Source organism: Salvelinus alpinus, chromosome 29 (assembly GCF_045679555.1).
Source record: "Salvelinus alpinus chromosome 29, SLU_Salpinus.1, whole genome shotgun sequence".
In the NCBI taxonomy this organism is placed as follows: domain Eukaryota; kingdom Metazoa; phylum Chordata; class Actinopteri; order Salmoniformes; family Salmonidae; genus Salvelinus; species Salvelinus alpinus.
Genome location: NC_092114.1, coordinates 43435609 through 43448684, shown reverse-complemented (window position 1 = coordinate 43448684; position 13076 = coordinate 43435609). Strand labels below are relative to the sequence as shown.

General features: G+C 42.5%; 1 long non-coding RNA gene across 1 annotated transcript; it reads left to right on the top strand.

Annotated features, from left to right (window-relative positions):
- Positions 1-4177: 4177 nt before the first annotated feature.
- Positions 4178-6112, top strand: LOC139558782 (uncharacterized). The gene is made up of 3 exons (XR_011671642.1): positions 4178-4511; positions 5571-5700; positions 6013-6112. It is a non-coding gene; the product is annotated as an uncharacterized lncRNA (long non-coding RNA).
- The last annotated feature ends 6964 nt before the right edge of the window (positions 6113-13076 follow it).

The window sequence follows — 13076 nt, the reverse complement described above, 5'->3', positions numbered from 1 at the left end:
AATCAATCAATGTACATGTAAAAACACAATAAACCAAAAATATATTTAAACAAATAATTCCAAAAGGTCCTTGTTATCCGGGATCCTTGAGAAGTCCCTACCCCCCATTGAAGTTAAAATCTAAAATGGTTAAGGTAAGGGTTAAGGTTAGGGTTAGGTAAGGGTTGTGGTTATGGTTAAGGTAAGGGTAAGGGTCAAGGTAAGGGTTGTGGTTAAGGTTAGGGTAAGGGTTAAGGTAAGGGTTGGTGTTTAGGGCAAGGATCCCGGATAGCAATAACCATTCTAAAAATTGAACTACAATAGAGCATGCTGGGAAATATGATAGGCCTGGTTTTGTAGACCAGCTTGACCAGCTAGACCATGCTGGACCAGCATAGACCAGCATAGTCACCAGCGTACCAGCATAAACTGGTCACCAGCATACCAGCATCACCAGCATGACCAGCTAGTCGGCAATTCTAACCAGCTAGACCATGCTGGTCAGCCAGAATAACCAGCTAACCATGCTGGTCAGAACAGCTAGACCAAGCTGGTCAGACCAGCTTGACCAGCACTAACCACCATGGGCCAGCATAAACCACCAGCTTGAAATACAGTACAGTGGCTTGCGAAAGCATTCCCCCCACTTGGCATTTGTCCAATTTTGTTGCCTTACAACCTGGAATTTAAATTTATTTTGGGGGAGTTATCATTTGATTTACACTACATGCCTACCACTTTGAAAATGCTAAATATTTTTTCTTGTGAAACAAGGTTTGTTGTGGTGCCATATTCTTTAAATTTTTTAATAATGTATTTAATGGTCCTCTGTGGGATGTTCAAAGTTTCTGATATTTTTTTATAACCCAACCCTGATCTGTACTTCTCCGCAACTTTGTCCCTGACCCGTTTGGAGAGCTCCTTGGTCTTCATGGTGCCGCTTGCTTGGTGGTGCCCCTTGCTTAGTGGTGTTGCAGACTCTGGGGCCTTTCAGAACAGGTGTATATATACTGAGATCATGTGACAGATCATGTGACACTTAGATTGGACACAGGTGGACTTTATTTAACAAATGATGTGACTTCTGAAGGTAATTGGTTGCACCAGATCTTATTTAGGGGCTTCATAGCGAAGGGGGTGAATACATATGCACGCACCATTTTTCAGTTTTTTTTTTATTTCTTTAATTTTTTGAAACCAGTAATTTTTTTCATTCCACTTCACCAATTTGGACTATTTTGTGTATGTCCATTACATGAAATCCAAATAAAAATATATTTAAATTAAAGGTTGTAATGCAACAAAATAGGAAAAATGCCAAGGGGGATGAATACTTTTGCAAGGCACTGTATATGCTGATCTAGGCCAGAGCCATATATATAGAGAGTTGGGCCAATGTGGCTTCTGTCAGAACGTTCCGAGAGTGCCACTTTCTCCTTCATAGCCTTTGCTAAGGGATAACTGATGCTTCCGTGCTGTGCTCTGAGTTGACGTTTATTTCGGATAGTTTTCAAAACCTATGAAGATGTCCCGTGAAAACAGAAATGACATTTGTTGACACCACAACACAGTACAGACTTGGAAACACATTATCCCGAATGCTAATACATAAAAATGGCTGTTCAATTCGCTGCTCTGTTTTGCTTGTTTACAGTGGGTCATTTCATAGTGAATTGTCAGAGGCGCTCTCAAATTGTTACATCATCAACATTTCAAGGATAAAGACATTAACATGGCGGCCGTTCTATAACCTGGCCGAACTCTCTATGCATATGGCTCTGGTCTATGCTGTTTTTTTCAGGAGGGTTGTCCTTGGTTATATTTGTATATATAGGCCTATTGCACATGATGGTAATGAGGATGATGATGATGATGATTGTAATAGGAATTTCCAATTGAACAAAAGAGAAGAGAAATCACACATAAAGTCAATCCTAAATCAATACAGTTTAATACAAGTTGCAACAGGGAGACCACAACCAGCATAGAAGCAGAGAAAATGTCTATCTGGCCTCTTGGAGACACGCCCGTTATATTCTAATCAGACAGCACTAAATGTTCTGTAAACACCAGCCCGAGAGGCTTGTAGGAACTCAAACAAAAAGCAGTAACTTCATCAGCTGCTACACAGTGTATCACAGACTACAATAATAATCCGTCTGTCCTCGGTCCTTGTACCTCCAGTCTGGCATCAATCCCTTTCAAGAGATATGAGTTTAATCCATAACATACAGCATCTAGTCTAGTGACCATTACAAACAGAACACTGGAAATCATGTGAATTACATAAAGATAATATTCTTTCAGGTCAACTGGTTAGTCTCACAAAATTATACAGATTTCCATGGTACCAAGTTACAATCAATAACATACATCACTCTGCTTGTTCTCATTTGTCAGTGTGTACGTGCGTATCTGTCCCAAAGACCGTATGTGATCCGCCCAAGTGTACGTGTGTGTGCGTGCCTGTGTAAGTGTGTGTGTGTCTGTGTATGTGTGTGTGTGTGTGTGCGCGTGCGTGCGTGCGTGCATGCACCTGTGCACATTCGTCCCCGAGACCGTATATGATCCGTCCATGCAGACTTGTGTGTGCGTGCATGCCTGTGTGTGACCTCTCACTGTGCCCCTCTGGGCTCTGGGGCATATGCTAATGTGTGACAGTCCCAGCCCCCAGCAGCAGACCACCAGACCAGAGTCATGACAGCCTGGAGAACAGCTGCTGTTCTCCCAGGAATCCAGATCCACACCGGCTAGGAGAACAACAACAATCTAAGGTAGGTAAGGAATAGTGTGTGTGTGTGTGTGTGTGTGTGTGTGTGTGTGTGTGTGTGTGTGTGTGTGTGTGTGTGTGTGTGTGTGTGTGTGTGTGTGTGTGTGTGTGTGTGTGTGTGTGTGTGTGTGTGTGTGTGTGTGTGTGTGTGTGTGTGTGTGTGTGTGTGTGTGTGTGTGTGTGTGTGTGTGTGTGTGCGCACTGATGCCTCATATAGTTCAAGTAGGATCCTACTCTGCCAGCTTATATCCATTTGTAAAAGAAAGTTTGTTGTCATTGTGTTTTGATACATTGCTATGTCATTAACACGGGACCCTACACAGATATGGTTATGCATGTAGACAATACCCCATTTGGACTCATTTTCTCATTCACTTTCTCACTCACTCTATTCTCTTTGCTGGGCTGAGAAGCATAGGCCGCATTCCACCAGTCATGTGGTCCGGCTGATCTAAGTCACAAGCTGGGAGAGAGAGTTTCCCATGCCAATAAACCCCTTAAATTGAAATTGAATTGAGAGAAAGAGAGAGAGAGTTAGAGATTGTGCGGGGGGAAGGGGGGGGGGGCTTAAGTGGGTAGTAAATTAAAGAATACAGGGTGATACAGGGAGTCTGGTTCCAGAGGCATTGCAGTGTAGTTGGAAGGGAAGAGGATCACACTGTAACACTGTAACTGTATTACATTGAATGCGGGTGGGTAGCAAGCTCTTGATCATGTAATAGACTCTACATGAAATAGTCTCTGGTGAGTTCTCCTATTAGTCATGTGTCTTCCTTTATGTTCAGAACCTCACTGTCACTGCTAAACTTTATCTTTAAAAACCATACCTAGAGTTCAGAAGGAACTAGATCAAGAGAAAACACGAGGGGAGTACTCAGCCAAGCGGAAGCGATGGTTCTTGCTTAAAATATTTTGTTATTCTCTGTCATTAAACCTGCATACACAGATACACACACACACACACACACACACACACACACACACACACACACACACACACACACACACACACACACACACACACACACACACACACACACACACACACACACACACACACACACACACACACACACACACACACACACACACACACGCACACACACACACACGCAGATCACATGGTTATACACAGCTACATACACTCATTCGCATAACATTGTAGACATGCACTTTTCTTCACAACACGTGCACAGAAACGTATAGAGACAAACTGTTTCAAAGTTGGCAAGATGTCACAACTCACTTACAGCAGGGAGGAAGTGAGAGTAAGAGAGTGTGTGCCTGAGAGTGAAAGAGAGAGAGCGAGAGAGAGAGAGAAGGGGGAGAGAATTAGAATGAGAGAGAGAAGGGGGAGAAAGATAGAACGAGAGAGAGAAGGGGGAGAAAGATAGAACGAGGGAGAGGGAGAGGGAGAGGGGGGAGAGAATTAGAATGAGAGAGAGAAGGGGGAGAAAGATAGAACGAGAGAGAGAAGGGGGAGAAAGATAGAACGAGGGAGAGGGAGAGGGAGAGGGGGAGAGAGAACTACAGTAGGGATAAGGAGACAACTTGAAATCAACCTTGCCGACAGCGTTTGTGCAAAAAAATGTGTCTCCCTCTCTAACAAGCAAACGAGAGAGACAAAGCGGCAGAGGGAGAGAGGGAGGATGGGAGAGGGAGAGAAAGAACAAAAATATAGCTGCTCTCTCAGTCTCTTCTCTATTTTCAGTATTTCTCTTTCACAGATTTTGTAGCTGCGTTGAAGACAGTGCCTATTGAGGTGCAGTATGTCTATCATATAACCGTGGTACAGTTTAACCACTTTCAACAGAAACCTGTGAAGAGTGTAGCCTGAGAAAAGAGAAAAGTTCACATTTGAAAGACAAGTGTAGTTGCCTTTCGCTACACCTAAGTTCAGTATACTTGGATCGTAAAGGAAAGTACAATGACAGTAAAACAGTCTACTCAGTCTACGACTTAACTTATTGTTTAGACTTGTGTTGAAAGTGCTGAATCTGAAATCCTTGGCAGTACAGTTGAATTATTCTGTTGGTTTCTCCAAGATGCTGAAATAACATAGCAGAGCAATGTAATCCGTTCTGAAAGGAGTAGTGATGTGATTTCTGGTTGCTTTCGAAACATAGGACACATAGGACACTGACTTCTCCAAAGTTAAACTCTGGCGTTTGATGCCATTGCTAGATAAAGTTATAGTCTCAGAGGGGGGCTCTCGAAGGGAGCTTCAGCTTCAGCCCTTTGACATTTTTTCTCCAGTAGAGTCACGGTACAATTCATCTCTTGTGAACAGATTCTGCGCACGCCGACCACATTACACAAGATTTTAGTTCTGGTATACCTGAGATTACAATTGAAGCTATGCCTCAGGAAAACATGATCTACTGAGGGAATATTTGGTCAAATGTCAATGTCTTTGTTTGTTTTGCATGTCACTGGAATGTGCTGCTTGTGCTTCTTGCAAGCTGTAGTGCTAGTACTCACTTCATAATACTGTGTATACATCACACACACACACTGTATCTGACAGTCTACGATACATGGGAACTAGGAAGTGGTGTCATAATCATGCCAAAGCATCTCTCTGCTTGAGCAACAAAGCTGTAGCCTGGTCCCAGATATTTTTGTGCTGTCTCCTCTAGTCATTGTAGGAGTTGACAAGAGAGCACAAACAGATCTGAGACCAGGCTAATGGAACTGTGTTGCTGCACTGTATATCACACTGGCAGTCATCACACTGGCCATTCACTACACTCTTACTCACTTCGTCTGAATTATGGTTGGGGATTTTGATTAAACTGTATCACTGTTTTTGCTCGTTCAGGGTCTCGTCATCATGGATGAGATGGAGGACAAGACTTCTGTGCCTTCAGACGAGAGTGATGTTGAAGTTGACCTAAGACGATCATCCAAGATCCAGCCAGAAAACAGAAGAACATCTCGATGGAGGAATGGTGCGTAGTAACATAGTTATCAAACTGTATTATGGGTAAAAGTCTTATCACGTGGCATATCCTGTTTGTCAAATCATTGTTTTTGTTTCTCTTCCTTGTTCTTTGTTCTGCCTCTTGGCAAGTTTTTGGGATAAACTAACACTTTTCACAATGTCCTGCTTTTACCCATGGTCTTTTTCCTCTATACCTTTTTGATTCTCTCTCTATGTTTTGACTCTCTCAATCACTCTCCTTTGTTATCACTGTTACAACCTCTGTCAGAATGTGTGTCTATCACCCCCCCCCCCCCCCCCCTCTCTCTCTCTCCTCCAGGTCAGTGTGTGCTGGCAGTACCCACCTCCTCCATGCTGAGCCCCAGGTTTGATCTGTCGCTCTGCAGGGCTCTGCTGGAGAGGGACGGCTTCCAGGTCAGTGCACACACACATACACACACACACACAAAAACTCTTGCTTTCTCTCTCCATCTCTCTCTCTCTGGGCGCCCACTGGCACTCTTTATTCTCATCCGTTGGGCCTCGCTATGTCAAGCAGCCTGTCCACTTGTGTGGGGAGGTTAAACTAGAATAGCTCGCTATCTCACTCCCTCTCTCAGACTGTCTTGTGTCTCATCAAAACATAGGCCTACTGTTATGTCATCAATCTAAAAAGCTTTCATGAAGAAAAACATGACCCGTGCTAATGCCACCATCCTGAATTTATGAGACAGCAAATTGTACCCCACACACTTGATTTGCTAAGCTGAGGAATAGGGCTGGAGAAATGCAAAGCGCTCGTATTCATAGATAAAGCTTTGCATGCAATGACTGGCATTCCATGAGATCAACATGATAGTTAAACATATTTTGAAGCTGAGGCCGGGATTCAATCCGATCGCTCCTTTTCAGCTATGCACCTTTTATTTGATTTATTTGACCAGGTAATTTGACTGAAAACACATTCTCATTTCCAGCAATGACCTGGGGACTAGCTAAAGGGGATGAATGAGCCAATTGAATCCGGGGAATGATTAGGTGGCCATGATGGTTTGAGGGCCAGATTGGAAATTTAGCCAGGACACCGGGGTTAACACCCCTACTCTTACAATAAGTGCCATGGGATTTATAATAACCACAGAGTGTTAGGACACCCGTTTAGCATTCCGTCCAGAAGACTGCACCTTACACAGGGCAATGTCCCCAATCACTGCCCTGGGGTATTTTATTCAGACTAGAGGATAGAGTGCTTCCTACTCCACCTCCAACGGCATCTGGTCTTCCATCTAGGACCAACCCTGTTTAGCTTCAGAGCCAAGCTAGCAGTGGGAAGCAGGGTGGTATACTGCTGGCACTGGCAAAAGCAATGTTTCCGTATTCACATCCCAGCCTATCCTTACACAGTGGCTTGCGAAAGTATTCACCCCCTTTGGCATTTTTCCTATTTTGTTGCCTTACAACCTGGAATTAAAATAGATGTTTTGGGGGTTTGTATCATTTGATTTACACAACATGCCTACCACTTTGAAGATGCAAAATATTTTTTATTGTGAAACAAACAAGAAATAAGACAAAAAACAGAACTTGAGCGTGCAAAACAATTCACCCTCCCAATGACACCAACAAAAACAATAAACAATACAAAACAACCGTGAAGCTTAAGGGCTATGTGCCACAAACAAAGTTAACTTCCCACACAGAAAGGAGGGAAAAGAGCTACCTAAGTATGGTTCCCAATCAGAGACAACGATAGACAGCTGACCCTGATTGAGAACCATACCCGGCCAAAACATAGAAATACAAATAATATAACTAAAGAACATAGAATGCCTACCCCAAATCACACCCTGACCAAACCAAATAGAGACATAAAAAAAGATCTCTAAGGTCAGGGCGTGACAGTACCCCCCCCCCCCCCCAAAGGTGCAGACTCCGGCCGTAAAACCTGAACTTATAGGGGAGGGTCTGGGTGGGCTTCTATCCGCGGTGGCGGCTCAGGTGTGGGACGCAGACCCCGCTCCACCACTGGCTCACCCCACCTCTGCTGCGGGGACCCTCGTCGCCGACCCCGGACTGGGGACCCTCGTTGCGGGCCCCGGACTGGGAACCGTTGCTGGAGGCTCCGGACCGGAGACCGTCGCTGGAGGCTCCGGACCGGAGACCGTCGCTGGAGGCTCCGGACTGGAGGCCGTCACTGGGGGCTCCGGACTGGGGACCGTCGCAGGGGGATTCGGACCGGTGACCGTCGCTGGAGGCTCCGAACCGGTGACCATCGCTGGAATACTTTGTAGAGCCTCCTTTTGCAGTAATTACAGATGCAAGTCTCTTGGGGTATGTCTCTATAAGCTTCGCACATCTAGCCACTGGGATTTTTGCCCATTCTTCAAGGCAAAACTGCTCCAGCTCCTTCAAGTTGGATGGGGTCCACTTGTGTACAGCAATCTTTAAGTCATACCACAGATTCTCAATTGGATTGAGGTCTGGGCTTTGACTAGGTCATTCCAAGACAATTAAATGTTTCCCCTTAAACCACTCAAGTGTTGCTTTAGCAGTATGCTTAGGGTCATTGTCCTGCTGGAAGGTGAACCTCCATCCCAGTCTCAAATCTCTGGAAGACTGAAACAGGTTTCCCTCAAGAATTTCCCTGTATTTCGCGCCATCCATCATTCCTTCTATTCTGACCAGTTTCCCAGTCCCTGACGATGAAAAACATCCCCACAGCATGATGCTGCCACCACCATGCTTCACTGTGAGGATGGTGTTCTCGGGGTGATGAGAGGTGTTGGGTTTGCGCCAGACATAGCGTTTTCTTTGATGGCCAAAAAGCTAAATTTCTCATCTGACCAGAGTACCTTCTTCCATATGTTTGGGGAGTCTCCCACATGCCTTTTGGCGAACACCAAACGTGTATGCTTATTTTTTTCTTTAAGCAATGGCTTTTTCTGGCCACTTCCGTAAAACCCAGCTCTGTGGAATGTACAGCTTAAAGTGGTCCTATGGACAGATACTACAATCTCTGCTGTGGAGCTTTGCAGCTCCTTCAGGGTTATCTTTGGTCTCTTTGTTGCCTCTCTGATTAATGCCCTCTTTGCCTGGTCCGTGAGTTTTGGTGGGCGGCCCTCTCTTGGCAGGTTTGTTGTGGTGCCATATTCTTTCAATTTTTTATAATGGATTTAATGGTGCTCTGTGGGATGTTCAAAGTTTCTGATATTTTTTTATAACCCAACCCTGATCTGTACTTCTCCACAACTTTGTCCCTGACCTGTTTGAAGAGCTCCTTGGTCCAATTTGGACTATTTTGTGTATGTCCATTACATGAAATCCAAAATAAAAAACTATTTAAATTACAGGTTGTAATGCAACAAAATAGGAAAAATGCCAAGGGGGATGAATACTTTTCAAGGCACTGTATTTTGGGTTATGATGGGGTAAGACCGGTGTACTAAGCTCATGAGGCATTTCTAAGTTATGTTCTTTAAAAATCTGTATATATCATTCATTGGAATGACAACTGAACAGCAGTTAATGTTGAAAATGTTACCTCAAAAGTCTAAGTTGTTGGCTAAAACATCCCATCCAGGGTGTATTTTGTTTGTGTCAAAAAGCCCTGTACCAAAACTTGGAACAGAAATTTTGAGAAGAACACAGCTGCAGAGTTGATATGACCACTGGGTTATGTGGCAATACCCCCTTATCTAGAATGGCTGTAGTGATGCATTTGGAGCGGAGTAGCTATGTTGCCAAACTCTCTGGACACCTCTTCCCGATAGCTAAACAACCAACGCTCAATGATGAATGGAGAAGGGAAGGTGTCCAGCGGGGTGGGACTGGGGCGGAACAAGGCGATTACCTTCGGTCGTGCAGCAACAGACCTTTTGGAGCACAGCTTATTCACACAGACCTTAACTTCTTATGGCTGGGGGCAGTATTGAGTAGCTTGGATGAATAAGGTGCCCAGAGTAAACTGCCTGCTACTCAGTCCCAGAAGCTAAGATATGCATAGTATTCGTAGATTTGGATAGAAAACACTCTGACATTTCTAAAACTGTTTGAATGATGTCTGTGAGTATAACAGAACTAATATGGCAGGCAAAAACCTGAGAAGAAAATCCAACCAGGAAGTGGGAAATCTGAGGTTTGTAGGTTTGCCTACCAATATACAGTGTCTTTGGGGTCATATTGCACTTCCTAGGGCTTCCACTAGATGTCAACAGTCTTTAGAACCTTGTTTGATGGTTCTACTGTGAAGAATGAGGGAAGGAGAGCTCTTTGAGTCAGGTGTCTGGCATGAGCTGATCATGCGCGCTCCCATGACAGCGATCTGCGTTCCATCGCATTTCTGAAGACAAAGGAATTCTCCGGTTGAAACATTATTGAAGATTTATGTTAAAAACATCCTAAATATTGATTCTATACATCGTTTGCCATGTTTCTACGAACTGTAATGGAATTTTTTTACTTTTCGTCTGACCTGCGCGTCATCAATTTGGATTTTGGAACTAAACGCGCAAACAAAAAGGAGGTATTTGGACATAAATTATGGACGTTATCGAACAAAACAAACATTTATTGTGGAACTGGGATTCCTGGGAGTGCATTCTGATGAAGATCATCAAAGGCAAGTGAATATTTATAATACTATTTCTGACTTCTGTTGACTCCACAACATGGCGGATATCTGTATGGCTTGTTTGGGCTCTGAGCGCTGTACTCAGATTATAGCATGGTGTGCTTTTTCCGTAAAGTTTTTTAGAAATCTGACACAGCGGTTGCATTAAGGAGAAGTTTATCTAAAGTTCCATGCATAACACTTGTATTTTCATCAAGATTTATGATGAGTATTTCTGTAAATTGATGTGGCTCTCTGCAAAATCACAGGATGTTTTGGAGGCAAAACATTACTGAACATAACGCTCCAATATTCACTAAGATTTTTGGATATAAATATGAATTTTATCGAACAAAACATACATGTATTGTGTAACATGAAGTCCTATGAGTGTCATCTGATGAAGATCATCCAAAGTTAGTGATTCATTTGATTTCTATTTCTGCTTTTTGTGACTTCTCTCTGGCTGGAAAAATGGCTGTATTTTTCTGTGACTAGGTACTGACCTAACATAATCGTTTGGTGTGCTTTCGTCGTAAAGCCTTTTTGAAATCGGACACTGTGGCTGGATTTACAACAAGTTTATCTTTAAAATGGTGTAAAATACTTGTATGTTTGAGGAATTTTAATTATGAGATTTCTGTTGTTTGAATTTGGCGCCCTGCACTTTCACTGGCTGTTGTCAAGTCGATCCCGTTAACGGGATCCCAGCCATAATTAATTAGGGAAGTGAGAAATAACATTCTTAAACTTTTTGATTTCCTTATTTCGTTTCTTCTTTTAGAGTTAGTTTTTTGTTCTACAGATTAAACAGACGCAGTATAGGTTGAGGTTTATTTATATAGGACTAATATTTACTCTGAGATAGTGAATGTGCCACTTCTGTACATGATCCACCTATGACATGATACCTACAAGCCACACCTTCCCTCTGTAAATCAGATAAAAGGACAGGACCCACTTCAGCCCAGCATACCTACCTGCCTACCAGCCCAACTAGAACCATGTTTGTGTTCTTCTGTGTTAGCGGAACCCCCCCCACATTCCAATTCAAAAAATAGTTTTTTAGAAATATTTAACTTTCACACATTAACAAGTCCAATACAGCAAATGAAAGATAAACATCTTGTGAATCCAGCCAACATGTCCGATTTTTTAAATGTTTTACAACGAAAACACCACGTATATTTATGTGAGCTCACCACCAAATACAAAAAAGCACAGACATTTCTTTCACAGCACAGGTAGCTTGCACAAAACCCCCAAATAGAGATAGAATTAGTCACTAACCAAGATACAACTTCATCAGATGACAGTCTTATAACATGTTATACAATAAATCTATGTTTTGTTCGAAAAATGTGCATATTTCAGGTATAAATCATAGTTTTACATTGCAGCTACAATCACAAATAGCACCGAAGCAGCAAGAATAACTACAGAGAGCAACGTGAAATACCTAAATACTCATCATAAAACATTTATGAAAAATACATGGTGTACAGCAAATGAAAGATAAACATCTTGTGAATCCAGCCAATATTTCAGATTTCTTAAGTGTTTTACAGCGAAAACACAATATAGCATTATATTAGCATACCACAATAGCCAACCACACAACCACATTCATTCACCGCAAAGGTAGCGATCGCAAAAAAACAGCAAAAGATATAAAATTATTCACTAACCTTGACAGATTTCATCAGATGATAGTCCTATAACATCATGTTACACAATACATATATGTTTTGTTCGAAAATGTGCATATTTAGTGGTACAAATCGTGGTTTTACAATGTGAATACGTAGCCAAACTGCACAAAATTATCTGGATATATTTCTGACACTCACCTAATCTAATCAAATAACTCATCATAAACTTTACTAAAAAATACATGTTGTACAGCAAATGAAAGATACACTAGTTCTTAATGCAATCGCCGTGTTAGAATTCTAAAAATAACTTTAGTACGACATACAGCTTACGTTATAGCGAGACAGCGCCTGCAATGAGGGCGGAAAATAGTACTAAACATTTTCCACAGAAATACAAAATAACATCATAAATGGTTCCTACTTTTGCTGAGCTTCCATCAGAATCTTGTACAAGGAGTCCTTTGTCCAGAATAAATCGTTGTTTGGTTTTAGAATGTCCTCTTCTCCTGTCGAATTAGCAACCAAAGCTAGCCAAGTGGCGCGAAGTTGTCCATCTTCACCAAACGCAGAGAACGGAAAACGCCAAAACTCCCGATAAACGTTCAATAATCTGATAAAACTATATTGAAAAAACATTCTTTACGATGATATTATCACATGTATCAAATAAAATCAAAGCCGGAGATATTAGCCGTCTATACCGAAAGCTTTTCAGAAGGCAATCCAGGGTTCCTTCCCGCGCCTTGCTGGACAAAGGAAATTTGGGGTCACGTCATTCCAAGAGCTCTTGTTCGACCTCAGATCAAGCTAGACACCCCATTCCACCTTCCACTGCCTGTTGACATCTAGTGGAAGGCGTATGAAGTGCATGTGTATCCATAGATTTCAAGCAAATGAATAGGAAGGCCCTGGAACAGAGCCTCGATTTCAGATTTTTCACTTCCTAACAGGAAGTTTGCTGCAAAATGAGTTCTGTTTTACTCACAGATATAATTCAAACGGTTTTAGAAACTTGAGAGTGTTTTCTATCCAGTAGTAATAATAATATGCATATTGTACGATCTAGAATAGAGTACGAGGCCGTTTAAATTGGGCACGATTTTTTCCCAAAGTGAAAATAGCACCCCCTACACACTAACA